Here is a 24,255-nt window from a genome sequence, read left to right as displayed (position 1 = left end):
CTCATTCATTCACGAAATCAAACATTTACTGTTGTTAACCACACTGACACATACACACAATGATCCAAAATTTTTCATCCCACAAAAATAAAAATAACAATAACAAATGTCACATGCATACGTATTTTTTGAATGAAAATATTTTTTATATAACAAAGCTCGAAAAAAAACAAGCAGAAAAAGAAAAAAAAATTCCATTGTAACGAGGAGAATTCATTCGAATCACATTCATTTTGCAAAGCAACACAATATCATTCGAATAGAAAGTACAAAAAAAAAGTCCGTGATAATAATGGGAAAACCAAAAACAAAAACAAAAACAAAAAAAAAATAATGTTATCAAGGCAGCAAGGTTGTGTAATCATTTTGTTGTGAGGGCCGCCCAAAACCATGAATTGGTAGCGGAGTGGGGGGGACAGGTTATGGTTATGGGACAGAGAAAAAAACCCAGAAAAGAGCGGCAATGGCAAAGAGAGCGTCCAAGTGTAATTCTGGGTGGTTTTCCTGAGTGTAGGTAAAGTACCACCACCACAACATATGTAAAAAGAATCAAATAATAATTGTTCGACATGAATTTTTTTTTTGTTCATGATGATGATGATGAGAAAATCGAAAGTTTTTTTTTATTGTTTTAATAATTTCAATCTAAAAATAATAACAGGCCTACCGACCACCACCACCACCAAACTTTGTCAAGTACATGTGAACAACCCCATGGTGATGAAAAAAATCATAATTCATAAAGAATTTTTTTTCATTTTTTTTTTTGGTGTATTTAATTCTTGTTCATCATCACATTCAATTCAATACATTATTATTGGATGACCACGTTGAAAATCATACGAATGAGAAACATTCTGTTTATTTATTTTTTTTCATGAATGAATAAATTGTGGATGAATGATCATTGATGAAAAGAAAAAAGAAAAATGAATAAAAACATTTTTTAACCAAAAAAAAAAAAAAAAAAACAAACTCGGAATCGGACAACAAAAGCCATGGCATTTTTTTTCTTTTTCTTCACTCTCTTCTGAATTCGTGATGGCTATTTCTGGTTTTGATGGATTCTTTATGCATTATAACAAAAAAAGAGAGAAATTTTTTGTGTAGAAAAATATATTAAAAATGTTTTTCTCTCTCTCTCTCTCTCGCTTTCTCGTTCTCGTTCCACTTGACAGCATCAACAGCGATAACAACAACAACAACAACAACAACGACAACAATGACTCTATTTTGGATCGAATAGATGGAATAGATAGATGGATCCAGACATACATTGTCTTCTTCTTCTTCTACTTCTTTTTTTACAGCCATAATGATGAACATGAAGAAAAAAACCAGAACAATAGAGAACATAGAGAGCAGAAGAAAAAAAAAGCAAATAAGATGATGCTTTCAAACATTATGTGTGTATATATGGGTATATGGATTCATTTTCTGTTGTTGTGGATGAATAATAGAGTTGTTAACCAGAATTGAACAGCAAAAAGCAAAAGCAAAAAAGCAAAAAGCAAAAAGCAAAAAAAAATATATATAGATGATGAGGCGAAAACAAGAGAACAGAGAAACCATTTCAAGAAAGCGAGAAAAAAAAATCAAAACTAAAACTGAAAAAAATAACCATTTTTTTTTTGGTAAATGTATGGTTCAAAGGGTCATCATACATATAAACGAACAGAAAAAAAAACAGCACGGGACTATTGAAAAATGAAAAACTATCACCAAGAAGAGAAAAAAAAAATCTTGATGATGATCATGATCATCATCATCATAAAGTGCATCATCAACATCTTATTATCATCATCATCATCATTTTTGATTGTCATAGAAAATGGATCCACAGGAAGATCACTCTCTTTGTGTGTGTGTGTGTATGTGTGTGTTTCAAAAGTCAAATGGAATCAACACACACCATCAACGATAAACTAACCAACACACAAAGAAATATCATCATAATGTATTACATGTGAGAATGAAAAACCATAAGTTTTTTATTATTTTGTTTAAAAAAAAGTGATACATTGATCAAAAAAAAAAAAATGAATCCAAATTTCATATCAAGATCAGATCTAGACCAGTGTAATTTTTTTTTTGTTCACATAGAAAAAACCAGACCAACACAAAAAAAACCGATTATGATGTAACTCATGAGACAGGCAAAAAAAAAAAATGGAACATAATTTGTCTGTGTGTGTTTGAGACAAAAACATGAAATAAATTTTTCATTTTTTTTTCATCCACTGATAATGATAATGAGCATCATTATCATCATCATCATTATTATTATGATGACGATTATTATTGTCATCACCAGCAATAAAAAAAATTCATTTTCAACAACAAATGCAACTTTCAAAAAAAAAACATCATTTGATCAGAATTTGTTTTCTGGTTCTGTTTCTCATTCCAATCATCATCATCATCATAATCATTTTTAAACTATCTAATTTTTTGAACATTACTCATCATCAACCGAAAATTCTTTGTAATAAGATTTTTTTCAGAATCTATAATCTTATTCTTTCTAACCGTGTGACAAATATATTCGGTGAAAATTGACAAAAAAAACATGAAAAAAATGTCAATAATCAAAAAACAAACACACACACACACACACACATTCGAATGGGCAAACACAAAAAAAAAATTGAAAATCTCAATAAAAGTAAAAAAAAAGATACCAGTTATATATGCGCGTACACAACATGACAGATGTTATCTGAATCTGTTTTTGGGTTTTATTTTTTCGTTATTGTAAAAAAAAATTCAACAAAACATGGCCACAAAACTACAACGACTATCAGTGAACTAACACCATCACCACCACCACCACCACCATCACCACCTTGTATCAGGAAAAAAACTTGGATTCTATTTTTAGATGGAAAAAGAATGAAAAGGGAAGAAAAAAAAACTTGGTAAACAACACCAAACACATGCATGGATGCATGTAGAATCTTCATCTTTTACTTTTTTTCTGAATATTCTTCAATACATTCCTCAAAATTGTATGAATTAAATGTAAAAGATAATGTTATTTTTTCATCATTTTCCATTCATGAATTCAAGGCCAATTATCATCATTTTTTTTTCATTTCATCATTCTTTATTCAATTCGTCATCCTTCAGGGAATTTGATAATGTTTAAGATGATGATGACGACAGAAAAAAAAATAAAAATGAAAATGAAAATTAAATTTCAATTCAATTCGATTTGAATTCAATGAAAAACAACAGATACCATTAAAGAATCGAAATGATATATTGAAATTTAATGAAATTAGCATAATTCTATATATATTGTCCTATAGAATTGAGATTTGATTTAGAAAAAGAGAAAAAAATTCTTGTAAAATAAATAATGGACGTCTACGACGACGACGACATTATTAGCATTAGCAGTAGCATTGGATGAATTTTTGTTTTCTTCTGACATTCAGAATATTATTGAAAAGAAAATTTTTTTTATTCGTTTTTTTTAGACAAGGTTTAGTGGTGGTGGTGGTACGTGTTTGTATCTGTAGGAATTATTGTCAACAAAAAAAAGTGTGTGCGTGTGTGTGTGTGATGATCGATGAATTGAAAAGTCATTTTGAATTTGATCGATTGTTATTAATAGTGGTCATTTGTGACAATGGCGTAAAGTCCAGACATGTAAGGTACACATTGAATGATTTCATGATAATGGTACTTTATGTCGAAATCAAATGACAATGGAAATCAATGTGTGTGTGTGTGTGTGTGATGGATTTTTTTTTGTGTTGCTTCACGAAACTTTCATTGCTTTCAATCAGCAATCAGAATATAAAAAAGGAAAAAATACTTTAAAAATCAAAAATATTAAATTGAAAATTTATGCAAATTTTCGTCTGCCACCATCATCAACATCATCATCATCAATAATATTCTTTAATGGAAACTTTTTTTTACAGAAAAAAAATTCAATTCCAATCATCATGTTTTTCAATGAAAGGTAAGACTTACCTGGATTTTTTTTTAAGTTGTCGAAATTCAATGGTTGTAATCAATGATGTTTTGATTAGTTTTGACAAAAAACAATCAAAAGAGGCACACTCACACACACACACACACACAGACACACTTTTGATGATGAGAAAAATAAAATTGAAAATTCAATTTTATTTGAGCATTTTTTTCCAATTACAATTATCGATAATTGAAATTTGAGATCGAATTTAAGAAATTCTTAAATTTTCAACGAAAAAAAAAATAAATAAATCAAAACCATGAGAAATTCATAAATGACGTGATGCAATGTAAGATGTGCTATCAGTGATGAATGATGTCGCCAATAACCACCGCATCACCACCGTTCATCATTGAAATACCTAAAAATAAAATAAAAGAGACAAAATTAGTTTAAAAAAAAAAAATAAAAATCGATAATATGCACAAAGAATCGATAAAACCACATTTCACAATATAATAAAAACAAATGAGAAAAAAAAATTATGGATAAAAATAGAATTAATGACGAAAGTAAAAATAGCTGATAGAAAAAAACAGGAGAAATAATAAAAAGTTAATTTCAAAAAATGACAATGGTATGTATGATATTCAAATATTCATCTAGTGTGTGTGTGTGTGTCTGCATGATGATATCAAGAATCTAGAAACGAAAACAACAACAAAAAAAATTCTCAAAATTCTATCATTGCAACAACAACAACAGAAAAACACACTTTACTCTGTAACACGCTGCTACCAATTAATAATCATCATCTGAAGTAGATTAAAAAAAAAATGAATTTATTACCTCAAAAAGCAAAACAAAAAAAATGACAGAAAATTTATTCACAACACGTAAAAAAGGTCATGCTTTTCATATATACATATATATTTTGTTTGTTTCGATATTGTGTTCTCCATTCACTATTTATATTTATTCATTCATTCGTCCAAAATATGTTGATTAGAATATAATAATAATAAAATTCTACGGAATTTTATCATAAATTGAAATAAACTTTTTTTTCCACCATCCAGCTTAATGGCGTTTTGTTGTTGTTGTTGTTGTTGTTGTTGATAAAACAATCCGAAAAAGTTCTGGCTTTCTACATATATGAAAGAATTTCGATTCTTGAAATGAAACCGAAAAAAATACCATAAGCCAATATCATATTTCTTTTTGTGAAATTAAAAAAAAAAATGATTCATTGATTTTGATTACAAAAATTCATTCATTCATCTATGTTTGTCTTTCAAATATTATTGGAAAAAAATGCCGAATCGATTTACAAAAAACAAAATTTTTTTTTTTTTTTTTTGTTGAAAAAAAAGAAAGAAAGAAAATCCATTGAATTTTGGCCACACATTACAATGTGAATTTGGTGAAAAAACAAAAATCCTGTTGTTGTTTCTACATGTTTCGGTTTTGAATTCAAATCATCATCATCATCATCATCGTTCGGATTCAATTTCAGGCCATTTTCCACACTCATTGAATTAAAAATAAAAAATAAAGATTCTTGTGTCCCAGATTTCTTGTCTTGTCGATGTTGTTGTTGTTGTTGTTGTTGTTACTAATACCACCGATCTTCAAGCATACACTAATCATATTTATATAGAGCAAAGAAAGAAAAAACAACAACAACCAAAATCGATTGTATATAAACAACAACAACAACTTCATTGAAAATCAATCGAGATGAATTGAACCGAATTGATGAGAAACGAAAACAAAACAAAACTCAAAAAGAATCGAAAAAGGCTGAACACACTAAAATCCTGTCTCTTTTTATGGCTAGCATACACACACACACCAGAGAAAATGGCAAGATCAATGATTCTTCTTCTATTTGGTTGGTTGTTTCTAGTTCGATATAATTTTTTTTCACTGTTGTAAAATTTTGAATAGAATCGGGTCGAAATAGTTTGTTTATATCATCATCATCATCATCAACATGATCATGGATCATCGCCATGATGATGATTTTTTTATGGTGAGAAATAAGAATGACGCCCAATTTCCAAATGCTGCCTATTCTATACTTTACTATATTGAAATCACATTTATACTTAATGCCAGTGTGTCTGTGTGTGTGTGTGTGTGTGCTATTTAATCTAAATACCGTTATATCTTGGGTTGCTTTTTTTTTGCCACGAAAAAAAAAATTATTATTATTATCATTATTAGTGTTCGTCATTCATTTAATTCCAAAAAAGCAGGGGTGTGATTTTTATTTTTATTTATATCTATTTATAAACCATGAAAAACTAGAAGTTCTTTTGTTGATGATTATTATTGAAACCGTAGCATTATTATCATCATCATCATGGAATGATGATTATTGCTGCACGTTATGTTTGTATGTGCACTGTTAACACAGAATTCATTGTGCTAGTTGTTGGTTAACAAAAACAAAAACAAAAACAAAAATAAAAATCAATAAGTATTGCTCATTTGGATTCGGAATTTAATTTGAGACAAACAATATCTATGATGACCGATGATGATGATGATCAATTTCAAACAGCCAGAACAACAAAAAAAAAATTTCCCATAATAAACATCTGTTTTTCTGTTTGAATGTTATGTTATTATTAATGTGCAAACTAAATGAAAAAAAAGCGAAAAAATTAATCATGGAAAAATATTCAAGCGAAAAAAAATATGACCATAACAACGATAAAAAAAGGTATTCTATCATTGTCAATGTGGAATGTTTTTGACATTAACAAAACACAACGAAAAAAAAATAAAAAATAAAAACAGAAACAGAAAAAATCAATCAATCAATCGATGAGAAAACAAGAAAACAATGATCTCAATTATCAATTACAATGATGTCATCAAAATAAAAATGGTCATCACCATCATCATGGAAAACTATCGGACCATACTAATAAATCACAAATATTCAGACCAAAGTGGACCAATAAAATATAGAAAAAAAATCGATCACAAACTAAGGGTCAATTATTATTGATTTTTATCAATAAATCATTGATTATTAATTAATAGCCCAAAAAAAAATTTAATTATAATCATCATCATCATCATATAATGATGATGAAAGATGACAAATAATAAAAAAAAATTACTCAATTTCAATTTGATTAATGTTTCCAGATGGATTTTGTCAACAGAATAATCGAAACACAGAATATGGTAACTTGATAAATGGTAATAAAAAGAAAAATGAATGTGTACACAACAAATTGTTGTGCATAAGCGTGTAATGTACGATATTTGTTGAAATCGAATTACGAAACAATGAAAAAAAAGTTTTAAATTCCGAAATCAGGAATTTGCAAAAAATAGTCTTCATTTTTTACGATAAAAACATTCCAGAAAAAAAAATCCTATAGATCAATCAAAACAACAGTAGCTTAATATAGGAGAATATCGAATTCAATTAACCCATTACAATGATACGGCCCATGGCCGATTATATTTATCAAACCGGATCCACACACACACACGCAAAAAAGATCAAAAACTGTCAGTGGATCAATTTGCCGGTCCATCATCATCATCATCAACATATCTCGGTCGATTGATTTCAAATCTACGATATTTAGATATCTATGACCAATGTGAAAAAGAAAAAGAAAATGGCAAAAGAATTTAAGAATAATAATAAATACAAGCTTTACGAATGGTTGCCATAAACTGTTACATTATTCATGAACGGAAATGAATGATTTATTCTCCTCCTTTCATTGTTGTTGTTGTTGTTGTCGTAGTTTTCTATGGTTTATTGTTGTTGTTGTTATTATCATAGATTTCATTACAAATGTGAAAGTTAAAGTGAAAAAAATTTTCTTCAGTTATTCTATATACAAACACAAACACATGCACACACACACACACTGGCAAAAAAAAGAAGAAAAATAATTCATTAACAAAATGGTAAGAATTCAAAGAAGAATGCCAACAATACGAAACAAAACAAAAGTAAAAAAATCTTATCTTAAAATAAAAGGGCAATTTGTTTGATTGAAATAAAACATTTGTATGTAACCAATCATTGATTCATTGAAAATTGAAATATCAGAAATTAAACTATACCAGGAATCAAAGAATTGATATACTTGACATTTAATCAATCAGAATCGATATATAATGCACCAACATACCAATGTCACCGGTGATAAGAGCAGCTGTAGCAGCAATCGTACCATACACACAATAATCATCATTAAATTTTAAAATGAAAGAGAAAAATTTAATAAAATTTTATTTGAATACATTGTTGAAAATGAATGACAAAACAAACACATGCAAGTTTCACATCATGAATATGATTCTAGAAAAAAAAATGAAATATGTGTGTCTGTGTGTGTGTTTGTACAGAGAAGAATTATGACAATCATATTGAAAATGAAAAAAAAATTCTCATGAATTCAGAATCACGAAAATATTCTCGGGCCAAGAAAGGAAAAAAAGATTTATTCATTATATATACGTCTTGTCATTTCAAGAATATGAAAAATAAAAACTTTCACAATATATGAAAATTAAAAGATGAAGGAGCAAAAAAAAACATTTGCAACTGAAAATGTAGACCAAAATCACTGGATTCATTTCATTTCATTTCATTTTCAAGATTGTGTAATCAGTTTCCATGTGTGTGGATGAAAAAAAAAACATATAGCAGCAGCAGCAGCAACAGCAACAACAACAACATGATTAACAAGAAAAAGTGAATGAAAATGAAAATTTTATGATCAATGAATGAATGAATGGATGAAAAAACACAAAGCAATATAAAGAATTTTGTTATAACCACAAAAAAATGGTAGAAGAAAATCTAGTTAATATTTATTAGCAAATTATTATTAATGAAACATAATTTGTTTGAATACACACATAGGATAACTATTGAAGAGATAAAAGTTACGAATAGAGCAAGATTCATATTTTAGCTTGCAACAAACACAAAACAGGTTATTACTTCGAAAGAAGATTTTTTTTTGTGTGTGTGTGTGTGTGTTGGAACGATCCAATTAAAATTATTATTATTTTATCGATTATAAAGCTATTTATTTTCTTCTTCATTTTTTTTGTTCCTATTGAAACAAACAACATTCATTTAATGTGATGATGATCAGCAAGCAACCATATATGGACAGATGGCTAGATAATAATCATCATCAGGAATATAAATACTAAATATGGAAAAACGGTAATGATCGGTATAGATGCATGCATAATCCTTGACTAACTGAAAATGAAGAAATCAAATGAGATTCAAAATTTATTGCATGTGGTAACAAAATAAACAAACCAAAAATTGAAATCTTTTTTGGTTCAGAAAATTTTTTTTTTCTAACTTTCAATTTTTCAGAGTAAAAATTGATAACAAACAAACAAACAAACAAAAAACTATAAACCATAATCTGAAAAAAACATGTTTCACGACAATAACAACAACAACAAGAAATTGAATTGACAGGACAAAGGGGAAGAGAAGAAGAAGAAAAAAATCAATTTTCTAGATATAGAAATCAAAAATCTGATCAAAAATCATCAAATGAATTACATATGTTTGAAAATAGAAATAACGAATGATGACAAACACACACACACACACACACACATACACACAAATACATAATCATTGTACCGTAGAATTTTAGTTTTTTTCCTCTATTCTCTATGTTCCAAAATCTTTTTTGTTGATGAAAAAAGATGCGATCCAGGAATTAAAAAAAAAGTGAACAACAACAACAAAAAATAAAAAACGAAAACAAATCTTATCATCTGCCAGATTGATTCTTAAGATAGAAATGTGAAATGAAATCTGACAAAAAAGGGGTGAAAAAAAATTCTATTTTTCCTTCTATAATTCAAAGAGAAAAAAATTACAATCATCAATGTTCATATTCATATTTCATCAAATAATTTGATTAATTGATTTTAGGATTACGTTGTTGGTTAGAAAAAACAACAACAACAACAAACACGACAAAAATGAATAATTTTTTGCTTTTTGTTACAACGAAAAATGAAAAAAAAATGACATGGATAATGATATGATGACTATCCTTCAACAAGAAGAAGAAGAAGAAGAAGGGAAAAAACAGTCTTTGCACTAGAGAAGGTCGAAAAATTTCTTTTCTTTTTTTTGCATAAGGAAAATGGAATGATCAGAAAAAAAAATCCATCATCAGACGTTTCTTTTTTTTTTGTTTTTATTGAAAAATCAAATGGTACATTTTGGCAATAGAAAAAACACATAGTTAAATTCATGATGATAATGATGATGATGATCATCATCAGCAACTGATTGAATGGAAAAAAACCTGGATGACAATTTTTCACACACACACACACACACTGCGTATGCATGCATCGATCAATTTTCAGGTTTTAAATCCTTTTTTTTTCATGTAGAATGATAAATGATATTCAATCATCATCTTTTTTCCAGGTAAAGTTAAGTGAAAAGATGAAAATTTTTGAAAATCAACCATCAATAAATGAATGATGATTATTAAATTTTCAATTTAGTGATCATCAGATCAAAATATATGAGGAAGATGGATAGAAAAAAAAAGTTTAAAGTTTCTTGTTGAAAAATTGATTTTTTTTTTCTTTGGACAGAAAATAAAGATGATGATTCAATGATAATTCACCTTAGAGAATACATATGTCCTGTCATTCATTTGTTTTGGCATGGAAAACAACAACAACAACAACAACAACAACAACAACTACTACTACTACTACTACTAACCTGAGATTGATGAATAATTATGGCAATGATGATGATAATGATGATGAATTATGAATCACATATACGGTATTTTAAATGCACATAAATACACACAAACACACATATATACAGCAAATCAATATTCAAAAATCACAGAAATATTTACCGGTATTTTGATTTCATGGTAACAGAAACAAACACAAACAAATTTTCAAGCCGGTCATTATTTTATAATAAATAATGATTAATACACCCACACACACACACACACACACGAACACGAACACAAAGAAAAAGTAAGATAAATATCAATCAAAATTATTAATCACATTCAATTCAAATGAATTGAATTTTTTTTTTTTTTATTTATTCACCAATTTCATATGACAGAGACAGTTTAGCATTATCGATGTTTGATATCAAATCAAATCCATATACACACACACACACACACAGAGAGAGAGAGAAAAAAACAAATCAAACAAACCAACCATAGAAATGGAAATAGAATAAGAAACAAGAAACACAATCAAATATAATATACATCAGGAGTAAATGAAAAAGAAGAAATTGTTTTTCCTTTTTTTCCCCGATATATCCAATGATGACGACAGGACAATGTTGTTGTTGGTGTCGTCTTCGTAGTCGTTGTCGCCTTTTTTTTTACCGAATATTTGTTGTTAGTATACACATATACAGAGTTTATTATTATTACTTGCTCATCATTATCGCCACCACACCACTTCTTTTTTTTTTTTTTTGCTTTTTTCTTCATTGGCGTTTTCTTTCTTTTTTTTCCACTATCCATCTCACAGGCTCCAAGGTTCTGGCTTTTTTTTTTTTTTTTTTGGTTCTGGTTAATATAATATATCCTGGAGTCTATGGATGCTACTACTACAATCACTACTACTACAAATTATCCAAAATATTTATATTAGATATATATGAGATGAGAAAAAACACATGTATACTCTCTCTAACCACTATTTGGAATCATTGAAGAAGTGGTTGTGTTTTTTTTTCTCTATTTTCAAAGGGAGTAAAATATCTTCAGTGGTGGTAATATGGTGGTGGTGGTGATGGCAGTACACTTTATGGTTCGTTAAGTTTTACATCAAATCATCAAACATTGTTTTGTATTGTATGAATGAATGAATGAATGAATGAATGAATGATGAACAGAATCTAACAATTGAATAGGATCAGAGATCCGATTAGATTAGAATTATAGATGGATTGAGCAAGAAGAAAAAAAAATGGCAAATACAAATTCCATATGTATACTAATGACAACGAAAGTAAACAGCAAAAAAAAAATAAAAAAAAAATTCAGTCAAAATAAATTGCAAAGGATATAGTTGAAATATTTATAACGGTATATACTCTACCACCATTACTGCTATTTTTCTCATCATGAAAAAATTGTAGTAGTTTGTTGTTGTTGTTGTTGTTGTTGTAATAGTAGTAGTAGTAGTACCGTTGTGTGTTGTAACATTTTTAATTTTTCACAATACAGACGACATTTGACTGATTCATGAATTCAGAATCTAGAAAATAGGAAAATAAGAATAAATCAAAAAAAAAATTCCAATAATTTTTTTTCCTAAAAAAAATTTCCATCTAAAAATTATTCGATTCATTCACAATTGATCATTTCCGGTTAATAATGAATATGAAATTTACACACACACACACACACACAGAGAGAGAGAGAGAGAGAGAGAGAGAGAGAGAGAGAGAGAGAGAGAGAGAGAGAGAGAGAGAGAGAGAGAGAGAGAGAGAGAGAGAGAGAGAGAGAGAGAAAAATAGTCCGGCTATTGTTGTTAGTAGTGGTGGTTTTTCAAATCAAAGTGAAATAATTCTTGTGCAAGACCATGTAAAAACGACCAAAAATGAAATAAAAATGCAAAAAAAAGTTTAGCAATGGCCTCCGGAAAAACAAAACAAAACAAAACACAAAACATTTGATGATAATAGGCGTTGGCATTCATCATCAACTATTATTATGCAATTGGAAAAAACAACAAACAACAACAACAAAAATATTCAATTATATAATGATGAAAAATATTCAGAGAGGAATGGAAATGAAATGAAAAAAAAAATTAGTTGACACCACCAAAACAACAACAACAACAACATGTTTAGTAAAATTAAACAAAAAAAAAAAAAAACAAAATACCCTAAAATCGAGACTAATAAGACGCAATGCAGATATTTTTTTCCATAACAAAATTTTTGTAAAAGATGCGTCTTATAGTCGCGATTTTTGGGTAATAAAAATGTGTTACACCTATCTCTTCTTGCTTTTCCCCTTCTTACAAACCACCACCCCACAAACACCATATATTCTTTCATTGATTCTAATCATCATCAAATATACAACTTCAATTTCCGTTTGTTCAATTTACATCGATTATACGCCAAACATATACATACACAAAAGTCGATGACTTTTTCTCATTTTTTTTTTAATCATCATTATTATCAAAAAACAACGACAACATCAGAGTAGAACAAAAAAAAAAAAAAAATAGTGGCAGTAGAAAATAAAATGACGACCTAAATCATGATGAATTTTTTTTTTTTTTTTTTGATTTCCATTCAATTTTATTCTGATGTATAGAATAGAATCAACGAAAAAGACAATGGAATAAGATTTTTCTTTCCTTTTTTTGTTGTTGTTGTTGTTGGAACTTAATTCTCAACTTGATATAAAACTTTTTTGATGAAAAATGTGAGACATAAATTTAAAAAAAAAACTCAAAGAAATATTCAGATTTATGACTGAGTGTTTAAAAAACAGAGTCGACCGACAAACAGATATATACAGAATTCTTTCAACAGCAATTTTTTTGTTTCCGGCGTGAAAAGAAGAAAAAAAAACTCTATGAAAATGAAAAAATGTCTAAATTAATGTGAAATCAAGCAAGCAAGAGAAAAACCAGAAACCAGAAACCAGAAAGTCAAATCAAAAATTCATCGATATCCAGAACCTGGATTCCAGTTATACATTTTGTTGTTGTTCGATGAGTTGTTCGATGACTCTATTTGGAATTTACCTGGAATTAAAAAAAAAACCAGATAGAAAAAAAGAGAAAAATCAATCAATTATGATCTGAGTGTTCATCATCATCATTAGATGAACAACTAACAAACAACCAACATATTGAATGTGATTAATTTTCGTTTTTCGTATTGTTCATCATTTCAGCTACACACACACACACACACACACATCATTTAAGTATCATCATCATAATCAGCGATTGATATATAATTGAAATGGTAGTAGTGATAATTAAGATGGCGTGAACAAAAGAGAAACAAAAAAAAAATCGAAAATCATCAATCAATATCATACAGAATGTCTAGGGAAAAATTTTCATATTTTCATCTTATGACTTGATTTCTATAGAAAAAAAAAGAAATTTTAAAAGATTCAAAGAAAAAAAATTAATGAAAATAAGTTTTACAATGATTTTCTTATTTATTTTTTTTTTTAGTTTCTGGGTCAGCTAGAAATTTTCACATTTTTTTCCATCATAATTTGGGTTCATATATTATTTTCATTTTTTTTTTATTTCGTTTAGAGTCGGCGTAAAAACGGTCACATACAGATACAGACACATCGATATATATTCATCATGTAGAAACATGAAATGATATGGCGGCAGGCAACTACTAAAAACAAAACAAAGCGGCAGCAGCAGCAGCACAACAACAGCAACAACAACAACAGTAGTATAGAATGGAATGGATTGAATCCTGGAACTTTGGAACATAACTTTTTTCATTCGTTCACATTTAATGTTTTATGTGTCTGTGAGTTGACGAACCATAAAAAAAATTTCACTTCTCTCTTTATTCAGAATGAAGAAAAAAAAACAGAATCAAGTAAGTAGGTAGTATTTGAATGAGTGTGAGACATACACATTACCAGTGAACCAGAGGTATGTTACAACCCGCAGTTACTCGCTAAAAAAAAAATAGCAACACTTACAACAACAACGACATCTGACAAGAATCGGTATTCCAGAATCCAAAAAGAGATAGCGAGATTGAGAGAAATTCCTTTTTTTTCGGTCACCATCATCATCACGGCATTGTTTTGGGCTAGAATTCGGGTATGACTGTGTGTGTGTGTGTGATATACATACAACATATGCCTCTTTATATACGGGAATAGTTTTATTTCCACATTTCACTTTCTTCCTAGTCTTTCGTTTGTTTGTTTGACGTTATTACACACACCTTGATGTTTGCCATAACTTTTTGTCTGCTTCTTCTTTCATTTCAAATATATATGTCTTTCTCATTCACTCTGTCTGTGCGTGTGTGTGTGTGTGTTGTATATGTCGTAGCTATTTGTTGGTTGGTTGGATCTCCTGGGTTCCAACAAGACAACCAACCAAAGAGCCACAATGATGATGAAAGCAACACACATCAAATAATCAACCGACAAAAAATAAACCAGAATTATATCCAAGAAAGTGAAAATGAATGAAAAAATGAAAAAAATAACACCTCCACCCCCTACACTACACTACACACACAACAACACCAACACCAATACCAACACCAACCAAAAGTTATGATATATACATCATAATGAATTATTATTATTGTTATATAATCAAGATTCAGGTTGAAAACAAATGAAAATTCTGTTTTTTTTCCTTCTAGTTTAAAGCTCCTAAATTTTCTAAATAGGTAACAAAAAAAAAAAAAAAAAATGAAGGTGTATGGTACAAGAATAATAATGATAAAATGGTAAATCGTTTTCTATTTGAATATTTGATATAAATAAATAAATAAATGAAATTAGGTTCATCATAATCTTTATTTTCATACCAAAAACTAATATTATTATTAACATTATCCTAATCATTTTTTTTCTTTCATTTTTTTTATATATTTCTCATTATTTCAGTTTCTGTTTTATATGGATGCAAAAGGAAATAATCTTAAAGATAAACATGCAGACACTGTGTGTGTGTGTGTGTGTGTGAAGGTGGTTTTTTTTCATACAAATAACAAACAACAATAAGCATCAATCAAAGATAATAATCAATGAAAGTGAAAGAATATGGTGGAAAAAAAAACAAAACATTGATGTTGTAAATAGGATAACCATAATAAGTATTATATATTCTATATATATGGATGGATGAAAATAAAACAAACAAGAAAAAAAAATTTCAAGCTTATAATTCTCTTTTATGGATGATAATAAAGAATTGTTACCAGAAAAATCCATTATCAGATGACTGAACGAACTAAACCACACACACACACACACACACACACACACAAACCGAATTTTTTGAATGTAGATTCAGGATGTTTGAGAAATTGATTTAAAAAAAAAGAACTGAACTAGAATCAAAATAAAGAAAAAAAATCTTGAAATCAATGAACAAGTTGACTTTTCATTATTTCATAAATAAGGAAATAAGTAAAATTTTTCAACATTTTAATTTTAAAAAATGAACAAAAAAAATAATACCTGAATTTTATTCTGGAACCTAATATTACTTTAACTTTGTGCTCAAAAAAAAAAAAAAAATGATTGAGCTACATTATATTACAAATGGATTTAAGTTCAAATGAATCTTGAGCATCCAAAAATGAAACAAACAAAAAAAAAAAAATTTTTTTGGATAAAAAAACCAGGTATCTAAACTAGATAGTAATAGTGGTAATAGTAGTAGTAGTAGTAGTAACAACAGTGGCAGTAATGATAGTCATAGCAGTTGTAGCAGCATGTTGCAATTATATATATGTTGAATGTTTTGAACAAAAATTTTCATTTCACTTATTTTGAATATTATTATTGGCTTAATTTGTTTTTTTTTCTTCAGTAATTCAATGTCGAATTAATTAATTATGACTGTTGTTTTCCATTGATGAAAATATGAAAATTTCCATCATCATCATCATCGTTTTTTTTTGTTTATTATTATTATTATCATGGCCAATCTTATCTTGACAGCAGAGAAAAACATGCAAACAAACAACAAGGTAAAAGATAATGGCCATGACAATCAAATTTCAATCATTTTTTTTCATTTTTGCTTGTCAAAAATAATCCAATGAACAACGATAACAATAACGAAAAAAAAAATGAAAACAAAATCTTGAACCACATTCAAGTCATTCATTTTTATTTTCAAGAAAAAAAAAATTTCTACCACTACTACTCGGAAAAAGCAAAAGTGAAGCAAACAAACAAAACAAAACAAAAAAAATCGAAAAAACCAGAATAAACCGATCCAGAAACACAAATTTGTATGAACAACAATAACAAAAACAACCAAAAAAGAAAATCCAACCAACCAACCAACCAGCCAAGTGTAAAGATAGGAAAAAAAACCCTGAAATGAGACACATACATATATGATTAAAAGATTATCATCATCATCATTAAATATGGATAAAGGTATAATGATGATGATGATGATGATAATAATAATAATTTACATACCTGAAAAAAATGAAAAAAAACCGAGACCTAGAGACCAGAGAGAGAGAGAGAGAGAGAGAAAGCATATTATTGTATGCATTTTTTCTGGTTTATATGAATTCATCTATTTGGATCAGATGACTGGGTTGTCAACTTTTGGGCGTCATGGTGTTTATATATTTAGTGTAGTTTAGTTGTCGTCGTTGTTGTTTATGTTGTTCGGTTAGTTATATTTAGTTTTTTTTTTACAATATATGAATAGGTAGATGGTTTGGTTATTATCATTAAAATGATATTTTTTTTTTCTTAGTGTTTGTCAATGTTGTCAATGTTGTCGATGTGTGTGTGTGTCGGTATTGTCTTTAATCCTTGGATATACTCTATGCTCTACTCGTCAGTTTTTATTATTATTATTATCGGATTAAAAAATGATGATGATCCAATGTGTAGTTTTTTTATAGTAGTTTTATTGAAAAACCAAATATCAAACAATTTTTTTGGGTGTGAAAAAGTCAATGTGTGCAGGAAAAAAAAACACCCACTTGAATAATTTTACAAATGAGATTTATTCATAGACACACGCACACACACACACACACACACACACACACAAACAAACATTCATGAGACATATTTTTACACAAATTTCAAAGCGAAAATTTTTTCTTCAAATTTCAAATTACACTAAAGTTAAAAGCTAAAAACAAAACAAAATTCAAATCATGAAATTTGAGATTATAAAAAAAAATAAGAAACAAAAATAAGAATTGCAACATGATTCTAAAGTGGAAAAAAAGTATTCATCAATCTTAATCTAAAACGAGTTATCGATAAAAACGAAAATTTTCTATGAAATAAAAAACAACAAATTTTTTTCATTCCTGTTATATATTATAACAAATTCTAGTGAATACACAATTCCTGTAAATCGATAAAGTGTTATGTGTCAAATGAAAAAAAAATCATTTAAAATGAACCTCAATAAACCTCTTTGATGATTATTATAATTGATGAACACACAGAATCAATTGGAAATAATTTTATCGATTAAAATAGTCATTGTTATCTTTGTCATTGTGTCATTATTATCATCATCGTCATCATCACCATTATAATGAATTCATGAAATAGACAATTCCATTCAATGTTGATGGTGGAACAACACCAACACCAAAAAAAAAAAAAAAGAGAATCATCAACACCATCATCACCTCCCATTTTGATCGTTATGACCCTTTTCAAAAAAAAGAAACAATCAAGAAACAGGAAAAGGAAAACGATTCTCAAATCGATCAATTTACAAGAAACAAAAAAAAATCCTATCACTATTTTTTCCCACTGTTTTAAGCTTATTTCCGCTATCCAGTTGGGTGCAAAAAGTGGTGATGAATCACACGATAACACAAAGATTTATCGATTATTTCATTATTATGAAATAATGAATTGTCATGCTGAGTTTTGATTCTATGAATGAATAATAATAATAAGTGAAACAGAATATGAAAAAGAAAACAAAATTACGTAGTGTGATGACTATAAATATCATATATATATTGATCGAAACCATTATTATTATTATTATTTCGAAGAAAAAAACGAAAAATAGAAAAGACGTTGGTATTCAGAAAAATAAATTATTACGAAAAGATTTTCCATTTATTCCATGCATTCATTCATTCATTCATTCATTCAATTCCATTCTATTCTGTACTATTTTAATCTTAACCGATCGGTCAAATTCCTGGAAATCAAAAATGAGTACATTTTTTTTATTATAACGTGGTTTTATTGTGAAAAAGTGAAAAAAAATACACAAGTGTATCATGTTTATTTTTCATCATCATCACGGAATATTCTTGGATTATTTATTTATTATTTATAAATTTCCATCAAAGGAATTCTTCAAAGGAATCGACCGTGAATAGTGAACATTTCTTTTGGATGTGTGTATTTATTAAAATAAACATCAACATCAACATCATCATCATGGATGAGAAAATGAAATTTTCAACATATTTTTATTCGTTGAAATTTTTGAAAATCAATATAAAAAAAAAATTTCCAACATAAATAATAAATACATCAATGTAACAAGTAAAATTATTCCGAAAACAACAACAATAACAACAACAAGGACATCAAACATATACAAACTTAGAGAAATTGACACGTCACCATACACATCATCATCATCATCATTAACAACATCATCTAATTAGCATATCATCATCATCATCAACCCATCCTATGGAACCAAAAAAAAAGAAAAAAAAATCTATCCAAATGGAAACCAAATTTATGTACAAAGAATATTCATAATATAATAATAAACATCAACTACTATAGGCAGTGAAACAAAATATAGAGAGTGAATATATATTTAGATAGATAGATAATGTAAATAAACACCAAAAACACACATACACACATGACATTTATATACATAACGTGAGTATATTATTTTTATTATCATAAAAGACATTAGATGATGATGAGAAAAATGATATTTGTCAAGTTGGAAAGTAAAAGTTTTCTTTTTTTTATAGACAAAAAAAAACAAAAAGAGAAAGAGAGAAAAAAAAGTTCCTGTAAAAACATCAACAGCTGCACGTTTTGTGTGTGTGTGTGTGTGTGTGTGTGTGTGTGTGTGTCTAAACATCTCTACACTTGGAGCCAAATTCCTTGTTCACACACACACGCACACACAAACACAAAAACACATTAGACACACACACACAAGATTCTATAAAGAATAAAAAGAATAAATGTTCATAGAAATCTAACTAATTTAATGAAAGAAATGGAATAATACAAAAAAAAGAAAAATAAAAACTTTTTTCTCGCTTTTATTCATTTGTTTGGCCTAAAGGACTAAACGAGTGAATTTTCATAGCATTATAGATGCGAAATTTTGAACAAGAATTCTCTTTTCTTGTGCAAAATTACCTGGTGAAAAAAACAACAACAAAACTATATATATAATATTTGAACCAAAAAAAAAAAAAATTCATTCAATTCGTTCATAATCATTTCATATATGGACAACATCATCACATATAAAAGAGATCAACACAACAACAACAATTATAAACAATAGAGTACGAAAAAAAAAGAAAAGAAAAAGAAAAATCAGAATTCAGATTTCATCAGAGAAATACTATAACAAAAAGTACAATAATCAGAAATAATGAGTGCAAGAAGAAGAAGAAAAAAAAGAGAAATACCAATACAAGGCAAAAAAAAACGGTACAACACACATAGAAACATTGATTTTTGCACATAAACAGAATCCAAAAGACAGATGTAGGTCAACTAAAATAGATATTCTATACCTATCTATCTATCTATCTAACACACATACCCGCAAAAAATAGACAGGTACACACACATATAAATAATCGTAAAGAAAGTAAATGAATGAATGAATGAACACGAAAACGGTGAAATAGTTCATTATAATAGTGTCTACACCTGTGTGTCTCAAAATTCTGTTATTCTGTTGTTTTGTTTATTCATTACAGGCAAATATGTCTATCATTTAGCTGATTTACCTGGTAGCCTTTTTTTTTGATTACGATAATGTATTTCAATGTAACAAACACACACACACACACACACATAAAGAATTGTCATTTGAACAAACAATAAACTTTGGTCGTATATAGAAAAAAAGACATTTATTAAGAAGCAAAATTCTACAATGTCTGTAATGGAATGGAATGGAATCATTCAATATATATCGATCGAATATATATGGATCGATCCATATATTCGATCGATTTTGGCCATTTTGATGATGATGAACTCTCTCGATACTCGATTTTGCTACACATTCATTTGTATATAACACTGTCTATGTGTTTTTGTGTGTGTGGTTAAATGTGTGTCAAGTATTTTTTTGTTGTTTTTTTCTGTTGTCAATAATTATCATTCTTAAAAATTATTCGGTTAACAGATCGAATTTGTGAGAAAGAAAACAATCGACATTATTTGTTCCTTCTTCTTCTACAACAACAACAACAACAACAGCCAGATGGTTTCTGTCTTTTTTTTCATAAATTTCCAGGTAACACAAACCAGGTAATTGAATTTGTTTATTATGAACGGGAAAAATTTCTATTTTACCAAAAAAAAAAAAAAAAATTCCATAAATTCATAATCAACCAGAGAAAAAAAAATTCACCTTCCGGCAAATTAAATCAATCATCAAGCAAACAAACAAACAAACAAAAACAAAATTTTGAAACCGGAAACAAACAAACGAACAACAAAAATAAACAAATAGATCAATCAATCAATTCAATTTATGATTGAAATAAACTATTTGAGAAAGAAAATATAAAATGTTTAAGTTCACACACACACACACATTGTAAAGTTGTAAAAATAAAAATAAAAAAAAATTTATTGCACACACACACACACACACACACACAAACAATCAGGATGTTTCAGGATCTATGGCATAACAACGTAAAGTAAAATGTATTTTGTAGTCATACAGACAGACTTTCATGCATAAAAATATCGATAATGTTATAAACATCGATAGAAAGGTGTTAATTTCCACAAAATACACAGACACACACACACACACACAATTTGCTTACCTTGAATGACAACGTTGTCGTTGTTGTTGTTGTTGTTGTTGTTGTTGTGCTATCGATATGATTTACACACGTAGCGATGCTAAGCAGAGAAAAAATTTTTTTTTTCTTTCTTTGAATTTTTTTTTTCAACCTTGAATGGATTTTTATTTAATCAATCAATGATGATGATGATGATGATGATGTTTAATGAATTTTTTATTTTTTTTTCACAGACATACACACACATAAAAAAAATATCAAAGTTACAGAATAAGTAAAAAAAAAAATAAAGTTAATCACAATTGAATTCACAAACACCGAGAGAGAAAAAAAAAATTGGTTGAAGGAAACGGAATTTCCGTAATAAACACACAATACACACATACACACAAAAACAAACACACACCTAAATGGTGGAAACAAAACAAACAAACAAACAAACAAAAAACAAAAACGTGAAGAAAACAAATTTGGTTTGATTTGATTGGCAATCAGATGAAAATCAGGTACATATAAATCAAATGATGATCCAATATCACGCAAAATTGATATTATATTCGATTAATCAATGGATGATGATGATGATGAATTCGCCGTTGTTATTCAATTCAATTCACAAATGATGAATAGAATTCTATTCGTTGTTGTATACAAAAATAAGATCTGTTCGTATGTGTAAGATTGGCAAAAAAAAAAAAAAAATTCACATTTCACATTCCACAACGTGGATGATGAGTATAACGACAACAACGAAAAAAATTTAAAATTGAGCAAGGACAAAAATGTGAAAAACGAAAAAAAAACAGATGAAATAATAGAAATCTTAACAGAATTTTTGTTGCTGAAAAAAAGAGGCGTTTTTTTCTCGTCTCGGTGCGACAAGACAAAAAAAAAATCAAATAAAAAATGATGATTTTAATTAGGAAGAATCCAAAACAAAACAAAACAAAAAAATTATTCGACTGATTTCCATCACGGTCGATTGGACGAATACAGAGAGAGAGAGAACAGGAACAGGTCGAATTCGTAAACACTAAAAATCACTCAGATGACAAATAAACAAAACAAAACAAAAAAAGTGAATTTACACACACACACACACACACAGACGAATGGTGACACAAATTACCAAGAAGTCGTCGTCGTCGTCGTTATGGATGATGATGGCTGCCAAAATAATCAAACTTTATAATTGAAAGAGTTGAACAGAAACCAAAAATTCTTGAAAATGATAGTGTGTGTGTGTGTGTGTGTGTGTTTACACCACCATCAAAATGTGGAAAGAGATGGAAATTTTTTTTTTATTTCACTTGTCGTTGTTGTTGTTGTTTTTCGTTCGTTTACATTCCATCATCATCATCATCATCATCATTAATGAATGAATGAAATTAAATCGATGGATTGAATGATGCGGCAACAATTTTTCTTCACTATTTTCTTGTTGATTGTGTTGTTGTCATCATCATCATCATCATAATGATAATGCCAATTCATTATAAATGGAAATTAAAAAAAAAATATCGAGGTTGTTGTTATTGTTGATGATGATTTGAAGAATCAAAAATTTTTTTTTTTTTTGGTGATAAAAACTATAGAAAATTGATGATGATAATTGTTCTTTAATTTCATTATCTATAATTCTCGGTTGATTTATTTATTTGTTGTCGTTGTCGTTGTTGTTGTTGTTGTTCATTCACACAATATACTCGAAATTCGAATCATTTCAATCGTTCTGTGTATGTATGTTTGTTTGTTTGTCTGTTTGTTTGTGTACACGACAATACTATCTATACACATTTCACTCAAATATCATGCGATAATATAATCATTTGATAAAAATAAAAAAAATAAAAATAAAATTTCACTCAACACCAAAAACACATTCACATTTGTGAATTGAATCAAAATTGTATCACACATACAAACTAACACACTTAGAAAAAGAATATATTTAGACACAAAAACGGGCAACGCCGACGCCGACCACGACTGTTGAGTTGAAAACAACGAAAAAGTGAAATCTTTCTTCATTTATGAATGAAAAAAAAAACAAAATTTCTTTTCCATGATCATCATCATCGCCGTTGCTGTTGCCGTTGCCGTTGCCAGTTGTTGTAGTTGTTTTCATTTCAAAAAAAAAGCAGCGGTAGCGATAGTAGAAGCAAATATTCATTCATCAATTTATTATATGATGATGCAAAATATGTGAGGGGATTTTGCAGAACAAAAAAAAACGTTCGTGTGGAATCGTTGTTGGTTGATTTTCGTTGAATATATTTCTCTCTGTAAATGCCAATGCTATTGGTTGGTTGTTATATGTAGCAATGAAGTAAAAAAATATAATTTCAAACAGACAAAACGAAAAAAAAAATTGCTACTGCTGCTTTCTCCGATGTGTATAGTGTGTGTGTGTGATCATAAATACACATCGAATTCGTGGTTTGAGTTTCAAATTATCAATGTGATCTTCAATCTCCGGTGTTTGTGTTTAAGTGTGTGTGTGGTGTTAGTTGGG

The 24,255-nt window shown here is 28.3% G+C and overlaps 1 protein-coding gene across 4 annotated transcripts in view; it reads right to left on the bottom strand.

Moving 5' to 3' along the window:
• The window catches only part of LOC124496516 (protein phosphatase 3 catalytic subunit alpha), a 42,800-nt gene extending 18,764 nt beyond the window's left edge, over window positions 1–24,036 (bottom strand). Inside the window, exons 1-2 of one of the 4 annotated variants that reach the window (XM_047060036.2) lie at window positions 21,762–24,036; window positions 3,985–4,349 (exon numbers count right to left, since the gene is read on the bottom strand). The gene's annotated coding sequence lies outside the window, so the exon portion shown is untranslated. Of the gene's footprint in view, window positions 1–3,984; window positions 4,350–10,706; window positions 11,547–21,761 lie in introns of those variants that run through there. The other 3 variants (XM_047060039.2, XM_047060037.2, XM_075732848.1) reach the window with 3 other exon arrangements.
• Between the last annotated feature and the right edge of the window lie 219 nt (window positions 24,037–24,255).

Source organism: Dermatophagoides farinae, chromosome 7 (genome assembly GCF_024713945.1).
Source record: "Dermatophagoides farinae isolate YC_2012a chromosome 7, ASM2471394v1, whole genome shotgun sequence".
NCBI lineage: Eukaryota > Metazoa > Arthropoda > Arachnida > Sarcoptiformes > Pyroglyphidae > Dermatophagoides > Dermatophagoides farinae.
This window is presented reverse-complemented; position numbering and strand designations above follow the sequence as displayed.